The sequence below is a fragment of the Carlito syrichta genome, unplaced genomic scaffold (assembly GCF_000164805.1).
Source record: "Carlito syrichta isolate Samal-C Ts95f unplaced genomic scaffold, Tarsius_syrichta-2.0.1 Scaffold301855, whole genome shotgun sequence".
NCBI lineage: Eukaryota > Metazoa > Chordata > Mammalia > Primates > Tarsiidae > Carlito > Carlito syrichta.
This window is the reverse complement of record NW_007245951.1, coordinates 56,379-76,264: the sequence shown is the minus strand read 5'-3', so window position 1 is coordinate 76,264 and position 19,886 is coordinate 56,379. Positions and strand designations below refer to the sequence as shown.

The 19,886-nt window shown below is 51.9% G+C and overlaps 1 protein-coding gene and 1 long non-coding RNA gene across 2 annotated transcripts in view; both read right to left on the bottom strand.

Annotated features, from left to right (window-relative positions):
* SHC3 (SHC adaptor protein 3) overlaps nucleotides 1-19,886 on the bottom strand; it is a 137,596-nt gene that overhangs the window by 62,318 nt on the left and 55,392 nt on the right. The gene's annotated exons all lie outside the window — the stretch shown is intronic.
* LOC103257749 overlaps nucleotides 9,824-19,886 on the bottom strand; it is a 19,576-nt gene continuing 9,513 nt past the window's right edge. Inside the window, exon 3 of the long non-coding RNA XR_504138.1 lies at nucleotides 9,824-10,086. This is a non-coding gene — a long non-coding RNA (uncharacterized LOC103257749). The remainder of the gene's footprint in view (nucleotides 10,087-19,886) is intronic.

Below are 19,886 nucleotides of genomic sequence, written 5' to 3'. Positions count from 1 at the left end.
AGCCAACACAGCTCAGCCTCATGCGTGACTCAGCCCTCATGAGAAACAGCTGGAGTCAGGCCCAGGGGGGCCCAAGCCCAGGTCCCAGAAAGGAGCTGGGGGACCTTCTCAACTCCCACGTGGAGAAGAAAGTTGGAGAACCCAGGAAAAAAAAACAGCAGGGCCACGGAGGCGGTGCACGATAAAGAAGGTAATGGGTCCCTGGAAGCACCCTGCAACGTTCTAAGCCGAACACTTCTGGAAATGATTCCTATACTCTAGATGAAAACGCGCCACCATCACAATACACGCTTTTAGGAGAAATACGTCTGGGTTAAATTAAGCCAGCGACTGTGCAGGCAAGCCTCCCACTGCCATTCCATTCACCACAGAGAGCAGGGAAAGGACTTTTTTAAAAGTTCAGATGCCAGGAAAACGGCAGGCTGTGAATCACCACGACTTGGAAAAAGCCAAGAGAGCAGCAAATGTTCTCAACGTGTGTGCCTACTCCTATTGATTTTATAATATTCCAACTGTGGTTCTATCAAAGTGATCGATCATGTATCATCCCAAGCACTTCCTAAAAGTAAATTCTATTGAAGAAGGTCAAGCTGTCTCTTTATAAAACTATATAAACCCCAGTATCTGTATTTTATCTGTTTAATTAAAAGACAGCTCAGGGAAATCCCCACATTGTACTTATTATATGAAGTGATATATTCAGCTGAGCAAATCGCTAAATTGCTGAGGGTCCCAGCAGGCTAGAAAGAGATGACATGGTGACGTGTCTTTCCTGACTCATTCCCTAAATACCTCTAATAAGCACCAGATTTATCTTCCCATCCACCAACATGGAGCATAAGAGAAAAAGTCAGGCCGGGTTCGGTGGCTCAGCCTGTAATCCCAACGCTTTGGGAGGCCGAGGTAAGTGGATTGCCTGAGCCCATGGCTTCGAGATCCGCCTGGGCAACTTGGCGAGAACTCATCTCTACAACAAATCAAAAATTAGCCGGGCAAGGTAGCGCGCCTGTAGTTCCAGCTACTTGGAAGGCTGAGGTGGAAGGATCCCCGGAGCCCAGCATGTTGAGGCTGCTGTGGCCGGGAGCATGTCACTGCACTCCAGTCTGGGTGACCGAGTGAGTCTCCAACTCAAAAAAAAAAAAAAAGAGAAAAAGTCAGACTCAGAGGACAGTGATCCCAAAGACACACACTGTCAAACGTTGAAGCTGGCCTGACCTAGAGCTGTCAGGGGCAGGCTCTGTGCCACTCCTGGGGAGAAGCCAGAAACGGCACCTTCCCAGTAAGAAGGAATTGCAAAGCCCTGCAAATAATCAACAGTTCTATCCAATACTGTTTCGCACAGAAAGGCAGGCAAGAGTCCCAGGGCACATTTGCAAGCATAAGAAGTTTCAGAAATTTCTCGGAGCTGTGTACTCAAGGAAAGCCCCAAGAATCCCACGTGTGAGTCTTCAGAATCCCCAAAGGGGTTTCCAAATCAAGCTACTTTTCAGAAAAATGCTCTCCCATCATCCTCGGCATAAATTCATTTCTTATGCTCATACGATAACACGTGTGTGTGAATTCTCATTTCAACCAGGCTGATGGCAGCTATTTCTGTTTGAAATAGAAACGTGGCATAGCTATTAATAACTGCAGTATTTGGATGCCTGGAATAACTGTCTTTAACTCCAGAGTCTAATTTCCCTCCTTACTGGGTGAGCACAGTGCATTATAGTGAGCAGTATACTGTTTCAATTTATTCATTTAGCAATTATTATTTCTCTTTGTGTAATTCCACTGGGTCCTCCTTTGAGTCCCAGGTACCAAATTTACCCTGTTTTTAATAACAGAGATTGCTTCTTGACACTCTGTTCAGTGTGGCCCCATTTTAGTAAGCCAAGTCATGACCTCAGAGCTCAGCTAATATGAAAATGGAACATTTGGCAACTTCTGTGGACACCTGAAAGCAGCCAGACCCAGCCCTGCCCCAGGGCAGATGCTTGTTGGCCTTGTGATCTGATCATTTTCCTCTCTTCTAGCTGATACTCATCAGTGGAGCCAACTCCTTTCACAGCGAACAACTTCTTCATTGGAATATAGGATTTTAGAACTGGACCCTTTGCAGCCATGTGGCACCATCGTTCCACCTCCTCCTCTGTCTCACCACAGCCCACCCCAAAGCCCCAGACACACACACACACACACACACACACACACACACACACACACACACACACACACACACTTTACAATTAATACAACTTAAAAGGGCCAGGCTCAGTGGCTCAGCACTTTGGGAGACCAAGGTGAGAGAATTGCCTGAGCCCAGGAGTTCAAGGACAGCCCCGGGCAAAATGGCGAAGCCTCTTCTCCACAATAAATTAAAAAATTAGCTGGGCATGCTTCACATGCCTGTAGTCCCAGCTACTCTAAAAGCTAAGGAGGAAGGGTTGCCCTGAGCCCTGCAGGTAGAGGCTGCAACAGGCATGACTGTGCCACTGCACTCCAGCCTGGGCAACAGAGTAAGACTCCAACTCAAAAAAAAAAGTTTAAAAAATGTAGAAGAGTTGAGTGATTTCTGCCCTCGTAGGTTTATATTTTGGTAGAAGGAGAGGCAACGAGCAAACAGATACAAATAGCAGCAGATTTAGATAGATTTCATGAAAAAACAACAAAGAGAGACCCCTGTGTCACACAGGGGACGCATCAGCACTGAAGGAGCCAGGACATGCATTTCACTGAGCTGTCACCCAGCAGGAAACAAAGTCGGGCTCCTATCTCTCGCCTTACATGCAAATAAATTCTAGATGAATCGCAAATTAAATTTGTTTGTAACCAAAGCACAAAAGTCCTAAAAGGAAACTGGGAAGAATATTTTTAAATTATCTTTGAGAGGAAGGATGATACAAAATTCAGAAACCACAAAAGAAAAATATTGACACACTCCATCGCATAAAAATAAAAACATATGCACAAGAAAAAATGGTAGCACTTCACAGTCAACAAGATAATTGTCTTAACGTAAGTCAGTAAGGAAAACAGCAAAAGCCCCGTGGAGAAATGAGTGAAGAGTTTACAGGAAAGAAAATACACACAGTTCTGGAAAACACAGAAAAATTCTCAACTTTGCTCATCACAGGAATGCAAAGTAAAGCCTCTACTGAGATTTCACCGTCACAGCCAAAGACTGACACTTGGTGATAGTTTGCAGAGATTTGGGCTCTTCACACATGTGGCCCCAACCCTAACAAGAAAAGACGCACAGACCCTTGGGTTGGTTCACTCAAAACACACTCAGATGTACCAGAGGGCTCAAATGATCCTCCCACCTCAGCCTTCCGAGTATATGGACCATAGGTGCATACCACCATGTCTGACTAATTTAAAAACTTTTTTTTTTTGGGTAGAGACAGAGTCTCACTATGTTGTCCAGGCTGGTGTCAAACTCCTGGGCTTAAGGTATCCTCCACCTCAGCTTCTCCAAGTGCGGGGATGACAGACATGAGCCACCATGCCCAGTGGTGAATTTCAAAATCCGCCTGCCACTTAAGAAACCAGTAAGACACCAAAGCCACTTTCCTGATTGTTCAGATCTTAGCAGATCAGCATACCAAAATGCTCCTGAGACTGTATACTGGGCCTCAGTCTTTGATTTATCCCAGAGACACACACACAGGAGGCAAAAATAAATACTGGTGGATGATTATTAAACAGGTGCAAAAAAGATGAGTGTATCCAATAAGTTTGGATAAAAACCCCAGTAAGGAAACTAGAAAAGAGATTCCTTAACCATGCTGAAATATATCTCCCCAAAATGGAAGACAAGCTCCTAGGATCACTAAGAATGTATTAGCCAAGAAAGGGAAGCCCTCCTGAGTCAATGCTGAGGATTGTAATTAATTAATAAAGATCAAGTGAGGTGACAAGGGGTATCACAGCATCTTCACTGAACATACCAGGGACTTGCCTTATTCTGACTGGCATTTCATTGAAACAATTTTCCTTTCTTAAAGTTCTTAGAAAAAGTCTTCTGCTCCCAAATGAACTGCTTCCTGAGGCTGACTCACTTGTCAAGGGAGACAGGCGCCCTCCTCAAATGTTCTTTCGGGTACAGCTTTGTAAGCGAACCAGGTTCTCGAGCAACGAGGGAGGAACCCCCAAACTGTGCCACGCTTCAAGGGGGACAGCATCCGGCCTCCAGAGGCCGCAGCTGGATGCAGCCGCCTGACACAGCGTGGCGTCGAGGGCCCATGGAAACCCTGTGCACACCGGTCTTCATGGCCAGCTTTTAGGAATGGCTTATCTCTGTGGAAAGATGCTTCTTCTGAGACCACACCCCACAGGGTATCAAGTGCCAGCGGCACTGACTTCGGCCTCCTCGGTGGCGAGCGCAAACCTGGCCTTGAGCCCTCTGCCCCTGGGAAACACACACCCACAAGGAAAGGGGCCGCCGCAGGACCAGACACGCCGGGCCTGGATCTGAGGGCTCTCGGGCGCGGCCTCGCACCCTCACACTTTCGAGAAGTGGGAGTCACTTACGCCCATTTCACAGACAAGGACATCAAGGCCCAGAGCCGTGAAGCGGCACGTCCAAGACGAGGCAACCCGCAAGCTCCTGAGCCTGGACCAGGGCCGGGGAGAGAACCCAGAGCCGCAGACCAGGGCTACACAGCAGGGCCTGGCGGGCCGACCTCTCCCCAGCGGGGACACCCACAGCACAACTGGAATCTCAGCAACCTGAGAGTCACGGGGTCGTGTCAGACCTTTGAAATCCTCAGCACCAACCAGGACCCGCCAGGGAGCTTGCAGGGTTGTGCATGGCAGAGCCGTGAGGACCGGAAACCAGGGGCCACAGCCTCCCAGCCTCTGCCTGGAGCGGATCAGCAGACAGGCCAACGAGGGAAGAGAGGTCGGCAGGAAGGGCCCCCGACACGCCACGATGGCAAGGGCGGCCAGTGGGGCAAGGGGCTGTGGGAGCCATGGACGCAGAAAACTCGGAAGTGCAGATGTGTCTACAGGGCAGCGGCAGCACCAGGCTTTCCAGGAGGCGGCGGGAAGTGGGGAACAGGAGCCTCTTGGGCGTGTGAAGACCCTCTTCCACTAGGGTATGGTGGTGGCGACACACGCCAAACCTCAGCACACTGTAGGCATTTAACCCTCTCCCCGTCTGCCCCGAAAACATTCCCCAGTGGCACTCGAGGCTGCAGCGTTTATCCCGAGATACCGTGTGGACCCCAGTCCTGACTCACCCCAAGGCTTGCTGCAAAACATCTCGCTTTTATTCTTATTTTCACATCACTCTAGTATATCAAGTCTTTGGAAACAAATGACATCATTCTATCGATAACGTTCTGTTTTCAGTAGTTGTATTTCCATTTGCAAAATATAGTAATTCTCTCTCTCTCTTTTTTTTTTTTAGTAATCCTTATTAGGATTAGAGACAAGTTCTGTTTAGAAATAACTCCAAGAATGGTTTTTATATTTTACTTTTACACTGAAAGCCAGTCAGATTTCTTCAGCCTCAAAGAGTGTGTTTATATAAAATCAAGTGAGCACAGCAGTGAGCTGCACTTCTGTTTTCCTAAACGGGAAATGGGTTAAAACACAGAGTCCGTTCTATGTCAATCATGTCTCACAAAAGCCCTTAAAAGCGCCCCCTAGCCTTTGCGCTGTGATGTCATACCATGGAGTCCTACTTGACTTCTATCGATTTTCTCAGCAGTCTCCTGGGATCCCCACACTCTCCTGGCAGGGCAGGGCAGAATACCTGGGACACCAGCGCTGGCCAGTGGCAGAGTGAGGCTCTGTGCAAAGTCCACTTGGGTCTCCCTAGCTGTGCTCCCTGGAGAAAACGACTTAATTCCCCTGGACCCGAATATCTCCACCGGTAACATGGAGCCAAAGTAAGGTCTCAGCTGCCACCGCAGGGGGCCACCAAGCGCAACTCACCGACTGACCCCTCGCTCCCCAGCTGCCCTCACCTGCAAGCATGTGACCTTCTTCAGGAAAGTGGCTGGCCCTGGACCCCATACCTCAGGAGTCGCCTTTACGGATCAGCCAACAGGTGCTCTATTGGCAATGTGGGCAGGTTTACATCCTGGGCATACACAAAGGATCCAGGGGCCGCACCTCCTCCTGGAAGTCCTGGTCCTTCAGGGGAGGCGGCTGAGCCAGTGTCTCCCTTCCTAGGCTTGGGTGGGGTTCTCTGTAGCCCTGAGGGCGGAGTTTCCACATCTGGACCCTCTGTCCCCCCATGGCAGCCCCTGGTTACTCCAGCCCAGGGGCTCTGTGGCTGCTCTCCGGCATCTTAGATCTTCCCACTTCTGGCCAGCTGCTGTTGTTTTCAGCGTTTCTCAGCCCTTAAGCAAACCAGCGGCCACAGCAAGGCCTGGAGGCAGGGCCCATGTCACAGCATGAAGGAACCCCTGGCCCCTGGGCTCTGTGATGGAGAAGACCACGCAGAGAAGGGATGAGAACGGGGATGGGTTCAAGCACCAGGCCACAGATGTCACAGGAGCAGCGTGTGGAGTCGAAATCCTAAGGGGCAAGAGGCCGATGCCATGTGAGCGAAGAAGGCAGCACATAGGAAGTCCCAGCGGGGAGGGCTGGAACGGGAGGGACCGCCGCTGTGAGTTGGGTGCCCGCGTGGATGGCAGGGGCCTGCCCAGAGGAGAAAGGGGGGCCTTACGTGAAGATGGAGGGGGAGGAGGGGCGCACGTTGCACCGCCAGGAGGGAGCAGAGGGGCGGCCAGGCAGTCCGGACACGCAGGGCACGGCGAGAGGTCTTCGCAAGCTGGGGGTGCTTCGGCCGTGGGCTTGGGGACACGGGAGCATCTTGCCTAGGAGGTGGGGAGCCACAGCCCTAAGCCTAATTTTGGCCAAGGTCGAACAGAGACCGGAGACGGCTGTGGAATCAGCAAGAGCCCACGGGGCAGAGGCGGTGCTTGGGAGTGAAGGCAGCGCAGGGGACGGGGGTGGAGGAGAGCAGGAGGCTGGGAGGTGGTGGAGGGAGGTGAAGGGCGCCGGCCCGTAGAGGGGTTCTCAGGGCCCGGACCAAGGAGTTCGGGCACTGTGGGCCGGGAAGGTCACGTGCCTAGAGCTGGATGCTCCCATCGCAGCAGGGCAGGGGGCGGAGGCTGCTGCAGTCCTGCCTGGGGCCGGGACTCGGGCCGAGGGTCCAGGGCTTCTGCTTCATGCTGCTGAACTCAGCGAGTCTCCGTGAGCACGTCCTGTGCCCACCAAGGCAGGGAGAAGCGTGCCCAGAAGACCTTTCCCGCAAGAGCCTGCAAGGGGACAGATGAGGGTCTCGAAGACCACTAGAGTGACAGCAGAGGGTTTCGAACGCAGCCCCAAGGGGGAATCCTCAGACTCCCAGACATGTTGTCTGAATTGTTTCTACACAGCGGTCTAACAGGGCTTCAGCCGGTGTTTCTGCCTAACTCAGCTTCCTGCAAGGCTTTCCTGGGAAACAGACCCAGGAAGGCAACGCTGAAGTCACTGCTCAAAGACGCATACTGACTCTGCAAAATAAGGACCCGGGGGCATCCACCCCCCCCATACAGGGACCCGTTTCATGGAAGACAACTTTCCCATGGGGGAAATGTGTCAGCCATTGGGCCTTAGGTTCTCATAAGGAGCACGCAACCCAGAGCCTCTGCATGCGCAGTTCACTATAGGGTCCACGCTCCCATGAGAATCTAGTGCCTCTGCTGACCTGACAGCAGACGAAGCCCCAGCGATCACACGAGTGATGGAGCAGCTGTAACTCACCTCCTGGTGTGCCGCCCGGTTCTTAACACGCCAGGATCCGTAACACAGCCCCTGTGTGAGAGCCATGGAAATGCCATCCAGTGCCTCTACCTGGCCAGGAGTCAACATACTGTCCCTTCCTCAAGAAGACCCTTGCCCCTCTGCGCCCAGGAGGCAGAGCTCAGGTGGTCATGCAAGCAATGGGGAGTGACCATAAATACAGATGAAGTTTCTGTACTTACAGGGTCCTGGGTTTACACACGGGGGCTTCTGCCCCACCACCATGCCTGGGTCTGCATGAGGAATTCACAATCAAACCTACCTCGGGGGCTTTCCATGAGGTTAAGTGACATCATCTATGAATCCACAAATCTCAGCATTACGAGAGCCAGGTGTGGGGCAAATACCAATTAACTATCAATGCCGCCATCATCAATATCTCCAAGGAAAAAAACAAGCTGCCTGTTCTCTGCTCCCACTCCACACTCAGGTAAGCAGTCACCTCTGCAGCTGACACCATCAGGGTGTCCCCCAGTTCAACCCCAACGCTCCCTACCTGGAGATATGTCAGACCCCACAGGGTGAGGGCTCGGTCCCAAGACTACGCCCCACTTTTGGAGTCAACTGCAAGCCCCAGGTGGTTTCACCTGTGCTTTCGACTGACTGGCTATCCATCAAAGTTCCCGTAATCATCCCCTTCTTGAATTTGATTAATTGACTAAAGCGGCTCACGGAACTCAAGAAAACACATAACTGACTTATGATAAAGAATATTACAAAGGATGCTGATGAAGAGATGCGTAGGGTAGGGCCTGGGGGAGGGGCGGGGCATCTGTCCCCTCCCTGGAGCACTCCTCAGGAACCCGCATCTGTTCTGCTGTCCAGACTCTCCAAGCCCTGTCCTACCAGGTTTTTATGGAGGCTTCATTACGAAGGCACGACTGACTACATCGTTGGCCACTGGTGACCAGCTCAGTCTCCCTGGAGCTTGGAGGTGGAGCTGAATGCTCCGCCCCTCTAATCTTGCCTTGGGTTTCTGGTGACCAGCCCATCCTGAAGCTTCCTAGGGACCTTGAGCCACCAGTCATCTCATTAGTCCAGAAAAAGATATGGTTTTGGAAATTCCAAGGGCTTTGGGAGCTGTGAGCCAGGAAACAGGCTAAGACCCTTGTGTATTCTATAAGCATGTCCCTTATGGCACACAATACCCAAGTCAAAGCTGCGTGCACATGGGTCCTTCAGAACGGATAGAAGAGATCCAGCCGCTGGAGGCCAACACACCATCCCAGATAGATTTCACGCATGTATAAACACACAGGTATACGCGTGCACATGGACATATGCGGTGACAGGTGACCCCGTGTCCTCCTCATGGCCACCTGTTTCCACCATGCACACACACGGACACACACGTACACATGGAAGGCCTCTAGAAACCTCCACTGTGGTGCACATACCCTGGAAGTTCACGGTAGACATAAAAGGCAAACGAATGTTCCTATTTTCCATCACAGAGACGCCAACAAAGCCAAGCACAATATAGTAAAATGGTCATCATTACGAATACCAGAAGCTGTTTAACCCAAGGAGCCTAAGCCACGTGGCCCTGATTCCTGAATAAAAGACCCCCTGCCGTGGTGTGACGGCGGCATCGGCCCCCACGCTAGGAATCCACACATTCTCTGCGAGACTCAGAAATTCTGCAGAAACTCTCTGGGAGACCCAGAGCAGAGAAGAGCAATCAGGACCCTCCCATCCCACACCAAACTGTGCGGGCAGTGCCCCCTCAGCCCCCCGCAGCTGGGGCCTCCTGGGAGCACTTGCCCTGCCCCTGAAGGGACTGGACAGGCCGGGGGCGGCCCCAAGCCAGGCAGCCAGTGGGCGCAGGAGGGTCTGGGGCCCCACACACCTGCGTCTTTTGGAGGTCCACTTTGCTGCCCAAAACGTCCTCCCTCGTCCACACTTCGTTTTAAGCCCTCATAAGACGACGACAGATGTCGATGATTTGCAAACAAATGCTAGAAGATGAGCAATACGGAGCACGAGAAGCCGAAGTACAAACCCTTGGAAATAAATACTCGCAGACACATGGGCCTACTTTTTAAAAAAGTGTCTTTAATATCAGGGAAGGAGTCACCAGGCCCTCATCAGAAAGGCCGTCAGGAAAGCGGGAGGCGGGTGGAAAACGCGGGTGCTCCGCGGTGGAGCAGGGCCCTGGCAGGGAGGGCAGCCTGGGGGCAGCGGGGAGGCTGTCACCGCAGAGGCGGGCACAGAAAGCCCCAGAAGTCCAGGGTCGGCGAGGCCCAGGAGAGGCCCCGGCGGGGCCGGGAGGAGAGCCCGGGCGGTCAGGCCGCACACCTGCAAGGCAAGAGAGAGACGCCGGTTTATTCCGTGTCGGCCAGCAGCGCTGATGTCAGCAACGACCACGCCCCCAACTCTGCGGCAGACCCCGCCTCCACGAGCCATCCCTGGGCGTGGGGCGCTGCGGGAGTCTGTCCCAGCCTCCCCCTCCCCTCCTGCCTCTCTGGGGGAGCTCCAAGAGTGGGGGGCCTCGGCTGAATGCTCTGGAGAAGAGCCCTGAACACACCTGCCTGCCCCCAACCGGGTGCCCGAGCACCGCCCCAGAGCACAAATGCACATCCCACGGGCCCTGAGCGCCAGCACCGGCGAGCCGCGCAGCACTGGGCATCACGCTTGATTTCACAACAGCAGGAGATGCAACGTGGCCCTAATCCTGGGTGTGAACACTCTGTTCCTGCCCACTGCTCTCTCCTCTGGAGGCCTGGAGAGCTCCCATCACTGGCCAAGGCCACACCACCCTGAACTGGACCCTCTGTGACAGTAGAAAATGGGGCTGCATGCGCAGAGTGACAAGGAGTGACACAGGGGGTCCAGGTGATCGCTGCCTGATGTGCCAAGGCCTTGGAGGAAGGCCATCTGGACTGTCCGGCGTTGGGTGGGAGCTGGAGAGTAGCTCTGCACCCAGTCCAGCCCCCTCTCCCCCGCCCCCGCTGGTTTTGGCCAGGTGCTCTGTTAGGAAGGATGCCGAGGTCAGTGCCACACCTACCACCTTCCTGCCACCCCAAGGTGGGGCTTCCTTAGGAGTGGAGGCCTGGAGGCTGAGGAAGCTTGAAGGGGGGAAGCCAAGCACACAGCAATGGTGGGAAGGCTCCACTGGGCTCGGGAGGACTGGGGACACCAGAGGGAGCTGCAGTGGACAGAAGGGGGGAGGCTTGGGGAAGGACCTGCCTGGGGACCCCAAGGAAGCAGCAGCGTAGCCATAGCATACACATGGGCCCAGAAGCCCTTCTCAAGGTGACTTAAGGAATAAGAACTACCAGGACAAATATGAGGGCCTGGCCATGTCCAAAGAAACAGGAGAAGTGGAATTGGCTGGGGAGAGAAGCACATCCCGGCAAGACTGCTCAGATGCAGGGGCAAGGCAGGGCCCACCCGCGTGAAGAACAGCAGAACAGTTTCTTGAGAGTCCTAAGGCAAGACCTGAATACGTGGAGATTCACACCGCATCCCCAGTTGTAAGGACGGAACATTATTAAACATGCACATTCTGGCCAGGTATGGTGGCTCATGCCCGGGATCTCAGCACTTTGGGAGGCTGAGGTAGGAGGATCACTTGAACCCAGGAGCTCAAGACCAGCCTGGGCAACCCATTTCTACAAAAAATTAAAAAAATTAAAAAGTGGCCAGGCGTGATGGTACACACCTGGAGTCCCAGCTTACTCAGGCGGCTGAGGTAAGAGGGTCACTTGAGTCCAGAAAATGGAAACTACAGTGAGCTATGGTTGTGCCACTGCGTTCCAGTCTGGGTGACAGAGTGAGGACCTGTCTCTAAAATAAAAAAAGCAAATTCCCCCTCAATTAATAAATCTATTAATTCAATTATAATTATAATCCTAATGCGGTCTTTTTATACCTAATAGTATGTCAGAGTGCATAAGAAATGTTGAAAATTGTGAAGAAAATTTTCAAAACCAACAAGAAAAAATAGCAAGGGGTAGCATGGCTTGCAAGTAGCACACATGACCACAACGCCACCAAAGTCCAAGCGGCAGGTTACAGCACGTGGGGAAAAAGCATGATGGACTGAAGCCAAAGGTTCAGAGACAACCAAGCACATGTGGTAACTGAACGCACCATCAGGTAACATTTCAATATAGCAGGAGACTTTGACCTAATTGGGTATCTTAATACAGGTGAATTAAAAACCCAAATATAAAAAGTAGGATAGATGAAAATACCAGACAATCAGTTTGATCTACAGTGAGGCTGATTTTCTGAAAAAAGACAGAAAAACTACAAGTCATGATGGAATGATCGACAGATGCACTGTAATAAACATTTTTTAAATGGCTTGGCAGAATCTTTCTTGCACATATAAAATATGCAGAAAACACCTACAAATTGATTTTTTAAATAAATAAGCAACTCAATAGAAAAATGGGTGAGTGATGTGAACAGGCAACTCACAAAAAAAGCAAATGAAACCAGCGGCAAGCAGGTGTGAAAAGGTGTTCACCTTTCTGCACACAAAAAAACCTTCAAAGGAGAACAACAACTATTGTCTTGATGACAAAACTGGTAAAAATGGACGGCATAAATAACACTCGGCGCTGCAGAGTTGTGAAGAACAGGCCGCTGTCCTCAACCACACATTAGAGTGTGACCCTCCAAAGTCCCCTGCACTCCTTCGAAAGTCAGCCCCGCACAGGAGCATGCAGGGCTGGCAGAGTCCACAGTGCTGCCGACCCGCAAAACAAAGCAAGCCCAGAATCAGCGGTGGGATCCTGTAGCCAGAGTGACGGGTGGCTGTGAACAAGGACGGAGACCCAAAGCTACCTCCTTAATTCAAGAAGGAGTCATTGTCATTCAGGAAAAAAGGAAATTGTGGAGTCATGGGTGTGGTCCAATTCCCATGTGTAACATAAAAGGAGAGCTGGTGTGTGTGTGTGTGTGTGTGTGTGTGTGTGTGTGTGTGTGTGTGTGTGTGTATCCATGTGTAAATACAAAATAATGTGGCAAGCCATGAACAGTAGTTACTTTTATCTTTTCTTTCTATACCTCGATCTTACTTGACTTAGTATAATAAGCATCTATTGTCTTAATAAAGCAAAAATAATTATTGTTAAAATAAAGCAAGAAACTAGCCCCTGTTGTGGCTTGTAGCTGTGGTTCACTTCAGTCCATTCCTTCTTGTTGCTGGATAGTATGAGCAGCATGCATGTACAAAAGTGCTTATCTGTTTACCAGTTGATGGACAACTGGGCTGCAGTTTGAGTCTATTACAAATAATGCTGCTGTGAACACGGATACACTGTGGACATAAGTTTTCGTTGCTGGCTCATATGGCAGATTTGTATTTCACTTTGTATGGCCTACCTGCTTCCCTAAGTACCTGTGCCACTCTGCATTCCTACCAGCATTGACATGCAACAACTCGGGAAACCCCCGGAGCATTATGCAGGTGAAGGAAGGCAGACATGAAAGATCTTACACTGAAATTCCATTTATATGAAACACTGGAAACGGCAAAATGATAGAGCCAGAAAGTACGGTGGTTTGTCTGGGGCAGTCTGGGAAAGGCTATTGACCATAGAAAAGCAAAAGGGATTTTGGGGGGAGGTGGTCAGAATGCTCTTGATTCCATGCAAGGAGTGTGGGAATAGCCAGGACAGTGTCTGGGGGGAGTGGTGTGCCTCGCTGGAAGGGCACAGGGTCCTTCTTCAGTCTGGAATGTTCTGATCCGGGTGACAGTTACTCGGTGCATGCATACGTAGAACTCCAGTGAACTTAAGCTATGTGCTCTCTATAAGAGGCATACTATCCTCCAACAAATTAAAACTGAAACCCGTAAATAAAAACAGGAACACCAGGCAGCAGACATAACTGGTTACCAGGAGCCACAGTAGCTTTTGAAGCCAGGGAAAAATACGTTGAAAGTGACTTAGGAACAGGAATGTGGCATTTCTCCAGGAAGCCCTGGGGAGCGAGGAGGAGGTGGGCACGCTCGCAGGGGTGGGTGTGAGCAACCGGGTCTGGGAAGGCCTGAGGCGGAGCGGAAGGAGGGTGGAGCCCGAGAGGCACTGCCAAGAAGACATGTGCATTTGGAGACGGTGGCTCTAAGCTGGTGACCAGGCCATGACAGGCCACAGGAAGGAGACTGCAAAGCCGTAACAACCACGACCGACACTTACGGGGTGTTTCCTGAGTGGCCGGCCCTGTTCTACAGCTCAGCCTATGTTTACCTTTTTGTGCAACAGGGGTTGTTGTGGCTCTGATGGATGGATGGAACCTGAGACCGAAGAGATGAAGCAGCCTGTGTGAGGTCGAGGGTGAGAGTGGACCCAGCGTGCAGTGGAAGCCTCGCGTGCCCGGAGGACGTGGGGTCAGCATGGAACACCTGGCAGTGGAGTCATGCGCCAGTGCCCCCCTCCAAGGGGACAGTGGACGTCCAAGCACAGGCCAAGGGGTGTGTCATGAGCAACGCCTGCCTCCAAGAGAACAGTGGACGTCCACGCACAGACCAAGGGGCTTTGGGATAATAAAGCAAAGCACAACACAGGTGCAAAAGATCATTCCTGCTAAAGCCACAGTGAGATGCTCCTCACACCCATCAGGATGGCTGGTAACAAAAACCTAAAACATCGAGTGCCGACAAGGATGTGGAAAAATCAGAACCTGGCACGTGGCTGGCAGGAGTGCAGAGTGGTGCAACCACTGTGGAAAATGTCATGGCGGGTTCTCAATGTAGGAAACTCAGAACCCCCACACTCAAGACGTAGAGAGCAGAGTGTCGAGGAGATGTCTGTACACCTGTGTTCATGGCAGGAAGCCACCCAGGGGTCTGCTGAAGGGTGAAACCAGATGAAATCTCCCCAGCGGAATGTCCTTCAGCCTCAAAAAGGAAGGACATTCTGACCCACACCCCCGCGAGGAGTCTTGAGAACATCATGCTCAGCAAGACAAGCGAGGCACAAAAGGACAAACACCGTGTGATTCCGCTCACTTGAGGGACGGGGACCGAGAGGCGTCAAGCCCACAGAGCCAGAAAGTAGAATGGGGCGAGGGGTGTCCGGGGCGAGGGTTGGAGAAAGGGGAGAGTGAGTGCCTGATGGGGACAGAGTTTGAGTTTTGCAAGATAAAAGGGTTCTGGAGCGAATGGTGGGTGATGGCTGCACAACAGTGTGCGTGCACTTGACACCACTGGACTGCACACTTAAAAACCATTAAGCTGGGCTCGGTGGCTCAACCTGTGCTCTCTATAAGAGGCATACCACCTTTGGGATGCTGAGGTGAGTGGATCACCTGAGCCCGCGAGACCCGCCTGGGCAACTTGGCAAGACCTCATCTCTACAGTAAATCAAAAAATCAGCCGGGCGTGGTAGTGCGCGCCTGTAATTCCGGCCACTCGGAAGGCTGAGGCGGAAGGATTGCCAGAGCCCAGCGGATCGAGGCTGCGGTGGCCGGGAGCGGCCACTGCACTCCAGCGTGGGTGACAGAGTGAGACTCCAACTCAAAAAAAAAACAATTAAGATGGTAAACTTTGCGTGACATATATTTTACCATAATTCAAAAAATAAGTAGCAATCAAGTTTTTTTAAAAAAAACATTCCCCTTAAGGCCAGACCCCAAGGGCTGTGGGCTCAGCGAAAGGGCTGGGCTACGGCTGACACCCCTCCAGGCGGAGGACAGACACATAGGGTTTCAGGCTGGCTGTCCTCCCTTCCCTCACTCTGGGCACAGGTGGACCTTCCGTCTTTCCTGCCAAACTCATCACCACTCCATGATGCGTTTTGGTGCCTGCAATAATAGGATTCCTGCCTGTGGTCATGAATAACAAGAGGGGAGGCACTTCCGAGCCTGAGATCTCACCCTCCTTGAGGGCTCCCCGCCCGCACACCCTGTTCTCCATGGCATCTGGCCACATGTCAGAAAGTGCTGCCTCAGATGTGCATAGACACAGCTAAAAGTGGCAAATAACGCAGACACAGCTGCGCATGCAGGCTCTGAAACGCCCATTCTCCCCCACCACACACATGAGTGACAGTCCTGTTCGGGGGAACGTGAGGACTCAGCCAAACATACAGAGACGTTCCCTACTACTCAGGGGGCATGAACGGTTCAAGATACCTTGAAAGCCAGGAAATCGATACTTGCTGGGGTCCCTGGGGTTCCAGGAGCTCAGGGAGAGGAGGCCGGCCCCCTCCAGTGTACCCCGAGGGCGGTCTGTGCTTTGGGTTTGCCCCCCTGGATGCAAAAAGTCCACAGCCAATTTCCATGGCCACGAAGAGAGCAGAGCAGAAGGAGGATGGTGAGAACACACACACACAGCACACTACTCAGTAAGCGTGAGAGCAGTTACTTCATATCAAAGGTAGGCAGAAAATGAACAGCACGACACAGTGTATAAAGTGCAGCTACAATTTAGAGTTGATCATATTGAGTGATCTATCACAAAACAAAGACCGGAGTATCACATGTTCTCACCTATAAGCAGACCTTGAACAGCTATCATAATACTGTAAGAAAGGGACTGGAAGTAGTGAGGTATGGCCAGCCTGGGGTGGGGGGCGGCGCATAACATCACTAAGGGTACCTGACCACACACTAGGCAAAGTGGGGACCAGAGGGAGGCCCAAACTTTACCTGTATGATGTCCCCTTGTATGTCTCATCCTGAAAAAAATCCCTGTTAAAAAAATGTGGCTGCAGACATGTGGAAAAGCAAGCAGAAACCCCATGGCCCTTTTTGGTTGTTTTATGTACGTATGCATGTATTTGTTTGAGTCGGGTCTCACTGTGTCACCCAGGCTAGGGGGCAGTGGCACCATCACAGCTCAGGGTGGCATCGACCTCCCGAGCTCAGGTGATCCTTCCACCTCAGCCTTCTGAGTAGCTGAGTCTACAGGTGTGTGCCACACCACGCCTGGCTAATTTTTTTTATTTTTTTGGAGAGACGAGGTCTCAGTATGTTGCTGAGGACTGTCTAGACCACCTGGGCTCAAGCGAGTCACCTGCCTCGGCCTCCCAAAGTGCTGGGATGACAGGCCACTGCCCTGGCCCAGCCTCCTCTTGAGATATTGCTTTGTTTCCTAAAATTTCTCTATATGCATGTATTACTTTTATACTGCAATACTACTTATTTGTAAGGCATGTGGGTTTGTGTAGAGCAGAGGTGTCAACCCCCAGGGGATGGTTGGCAATGTCTGAAGACAGACTGGGTTGTCACCGTGCTGGGGAGGACATGCTCCTGGCATCAAGGCGTGGAGGTCGGGGGACAGCTGCCAAACGTCCTAAAATGCCCAGGAACAGCTGGTCCCAAAGGTCGACCGGACCACAACGGAGAAGCCCAGGTACAGAGCCTTTTCTGTCTCCCACAAGGGCCCCAGCCCGCAGTCCCTGGGTTCCAGCTCCCGAGCAAGCATCCTGAGTGTAAAGTGGAAGCATGTGAACACTCCCTGCTGGGATGAAGAGGGAGGCGTCCCAGGAAGGCGGGCTCCTGTCCCACCGCCTCCGGCACACACCAGGAGCAGGAGGCTGCTGGGAGGTCCAGGGCCTCCGCTGTCCCCTGGCTGCACTGTAGGTCCCCAGGGGGCCGAGAAAGGAGGCAGGGAGGAAGGTCTGGGCCTCTGACCACACACACAATGAAGCATTTTCCTTTTTTTTTTTTTTTTTTTGAGTTGGAGTCTCACTCTGTCATCCAGACTGGAGTCCACTTCCCGTAACATGGAGGAGCAGGGCTTTCTTTTCCCTCCAGGCCTTTGCGCCTCCCTCCCCACCTGGGGAGCGGGTGGGGCTTCCAGAAAAATGGCTCCTTTGAGTGGGGATGTGAGAGGTGGCACTGGCAGCAGGGTCTGAAAACCAGACCCCCAGGAACCCCTGGGCTGCCCCCTGGGGCAGAGGGGTCAAGGGTCTGGAAAGGGCACAGGTCGAGGAATGGGAGCTGCAGTCCCCTGAGTGAGGCTGGCTCTGCTGGACTCGGGTCCTAGGGAAGTGAAGACTGCTTTTAAAAAATGGTTTTTCTTCCGGTAGAGACAAGGGTCTTGCTATGTTGCCTAGGGTGGCCTCTAACTCCTAAGAGAGCCTCCCATCTCGGCCTCTCAAAGTGTTGGGATCACAAGCGAGGAGACTGCTTCATTGAGACAGAAGAAAGCAAGACAAGGAATGAGCGGAGCCTCATCCAAGGACCCCGAGAACACAGGATAGTGACAGGAAGGGACTCAGGCTCAGTCCTGGGTGGGGGGCTGCTTCCCGGTGCGGGTGTTGAACAATGTGGACTGGCCAACGTCCACCAGAGGGGGCATGGGAGGGACCCCAGTTGGAGCAGATGCTCCACCTACATCAAGGAGGCCGCCAGCCAGCCTGGGTGGCCGAGGACAGCACCAGCACCCAAAAGGGCCTCATTCCCTTGGCAAGAGCCCCAGGGCAGGGGCAGAATCCGGCTCACCCACACTGTGTCTCTCTCAGCAGATATTCTAAGTGCTCAGGGGCTAGAACTAAATTACAAAAAACTGCAGACCAGCTCATTAAATTTAATTTTCGGTGCTCGGTGGCTTTGCTTCCAAAGGAGTTGCAAGCTCCTCATCTGGAAGTTATCTAACAAGTCTTCTTTTCTCAAGGTCATACGTGGCACATGAAAAGATGAAGAGGAGCCGGGCTTGGTGACTCAGGCTGTCATCCCACGCCTTGGGAGGCTGAGGTGAGTGGACTGCCTGAGCCCACGGGTTCGAGACCCGCCTGGGCAACTTGGCGAGACCTCATCTCTACAATGAATCAAAAAGCCAGCCGGGCGTGGTAGCGCGCGCCTGTAATTCCGACGACTCGGAAGGCTGAGGCGGAAGGATCGCCGGAGCCCAGCAGGTCGAGGCTGCGGTGCCGGGAGTGGCTACTGCACTCCAGTCTGGGCGACAGAGTGTGACTCCAACTCAAAAAAAAAAAAAAAAAAAAAGAAAAAGTGAAGAGAAAGATCATTGTGCTAAACGGAGGAGGTTGTGTTTTCCCAAACAAGGCCTGTCCATGCTGCTGAGCAGAGGCAGAGCCCTGGGGCAGAGAGGAAGGAAGACTTCTTTAGTGCAACCTTTTCGTAGGGAGTTGGTCTCCAATTCGCATCTCCTGAGCTGGTGCTCTTAGCAGCTTGCTTCCTTTTTCACTATTTCCCTAGGCTCTTGAAAACCATGAGATTTCAGCAGGCTCATGCCTGTAGTTCCTACACGTCGGTGGCTGAGGCAAGAGGATTGCTTGAGCCTAGGAGTTGGAGACTAGCCTGGGCCATGTGATGAGATCTCATCTCTACAAAAATGAAAAATGAGCCAGGTATGGTGGCTCATGACTGTAGTCCCAGCTACCTGGGAGGCTGGGGCGGGAGGATCACCTAAGCCCAGGAGGCTGAGGCTGTGGTGAGCACATTGTGGCACTGCACTGCAGCCTGGGCAACAGAGACCCTGATGCTAAAATAAAAAAAAACACCACTAAGATTTCAACAAACATTGATTGAGCACCTACTAAATCCTGGGCCATGAGATCCCACTGGTCTTTCCATGGGCTGCCTATCATTGCCGCGGGCCTTCAGAGGACACATCAGCATGAGCGGACCCAGAAGACCCAAGCCCCAAGCCTACACGATAAGAGGGCTCAATCTCCACTGCTTTTAGACTCATTAGACTTTGTTCTTTTCCAATAATAGACAAGTATGAAGATCATGTAATGATGAGAAGATGCTGGATCCTAAAGGAGGGATGAATTCCATCTTTTATATGCAGTCAAAACACTGCTATATCAAAATACCCTTGATATTAAGGCTAAGGTGGAAGGATCGCCGGAACCCAGCAGGTCAATGCTGGGGTGGCCGTGAGCATGCCACTGAACACCAGCCTGGGCAATGGGGTGAGACTCCAACTCAAAAAAAAAAAAATGCCTATGAAAAATAGATACCATCTTAACAAAATCACTAGTGTTGGACCAGTGACATCAGGCACATCCACTACGATGTGCTGAGCACACACAATTTCTACTGTTTACTGCAAGAAATGCATAACCTGAAGCTGCTCATAAGAAAGCAACAGACAAATCAAAATCAAGGGGAATTCTGCAAAGTAACTGGCATGTACTCTTTTTTTTTTTTTTTTGAGTTGGAGTCTCACT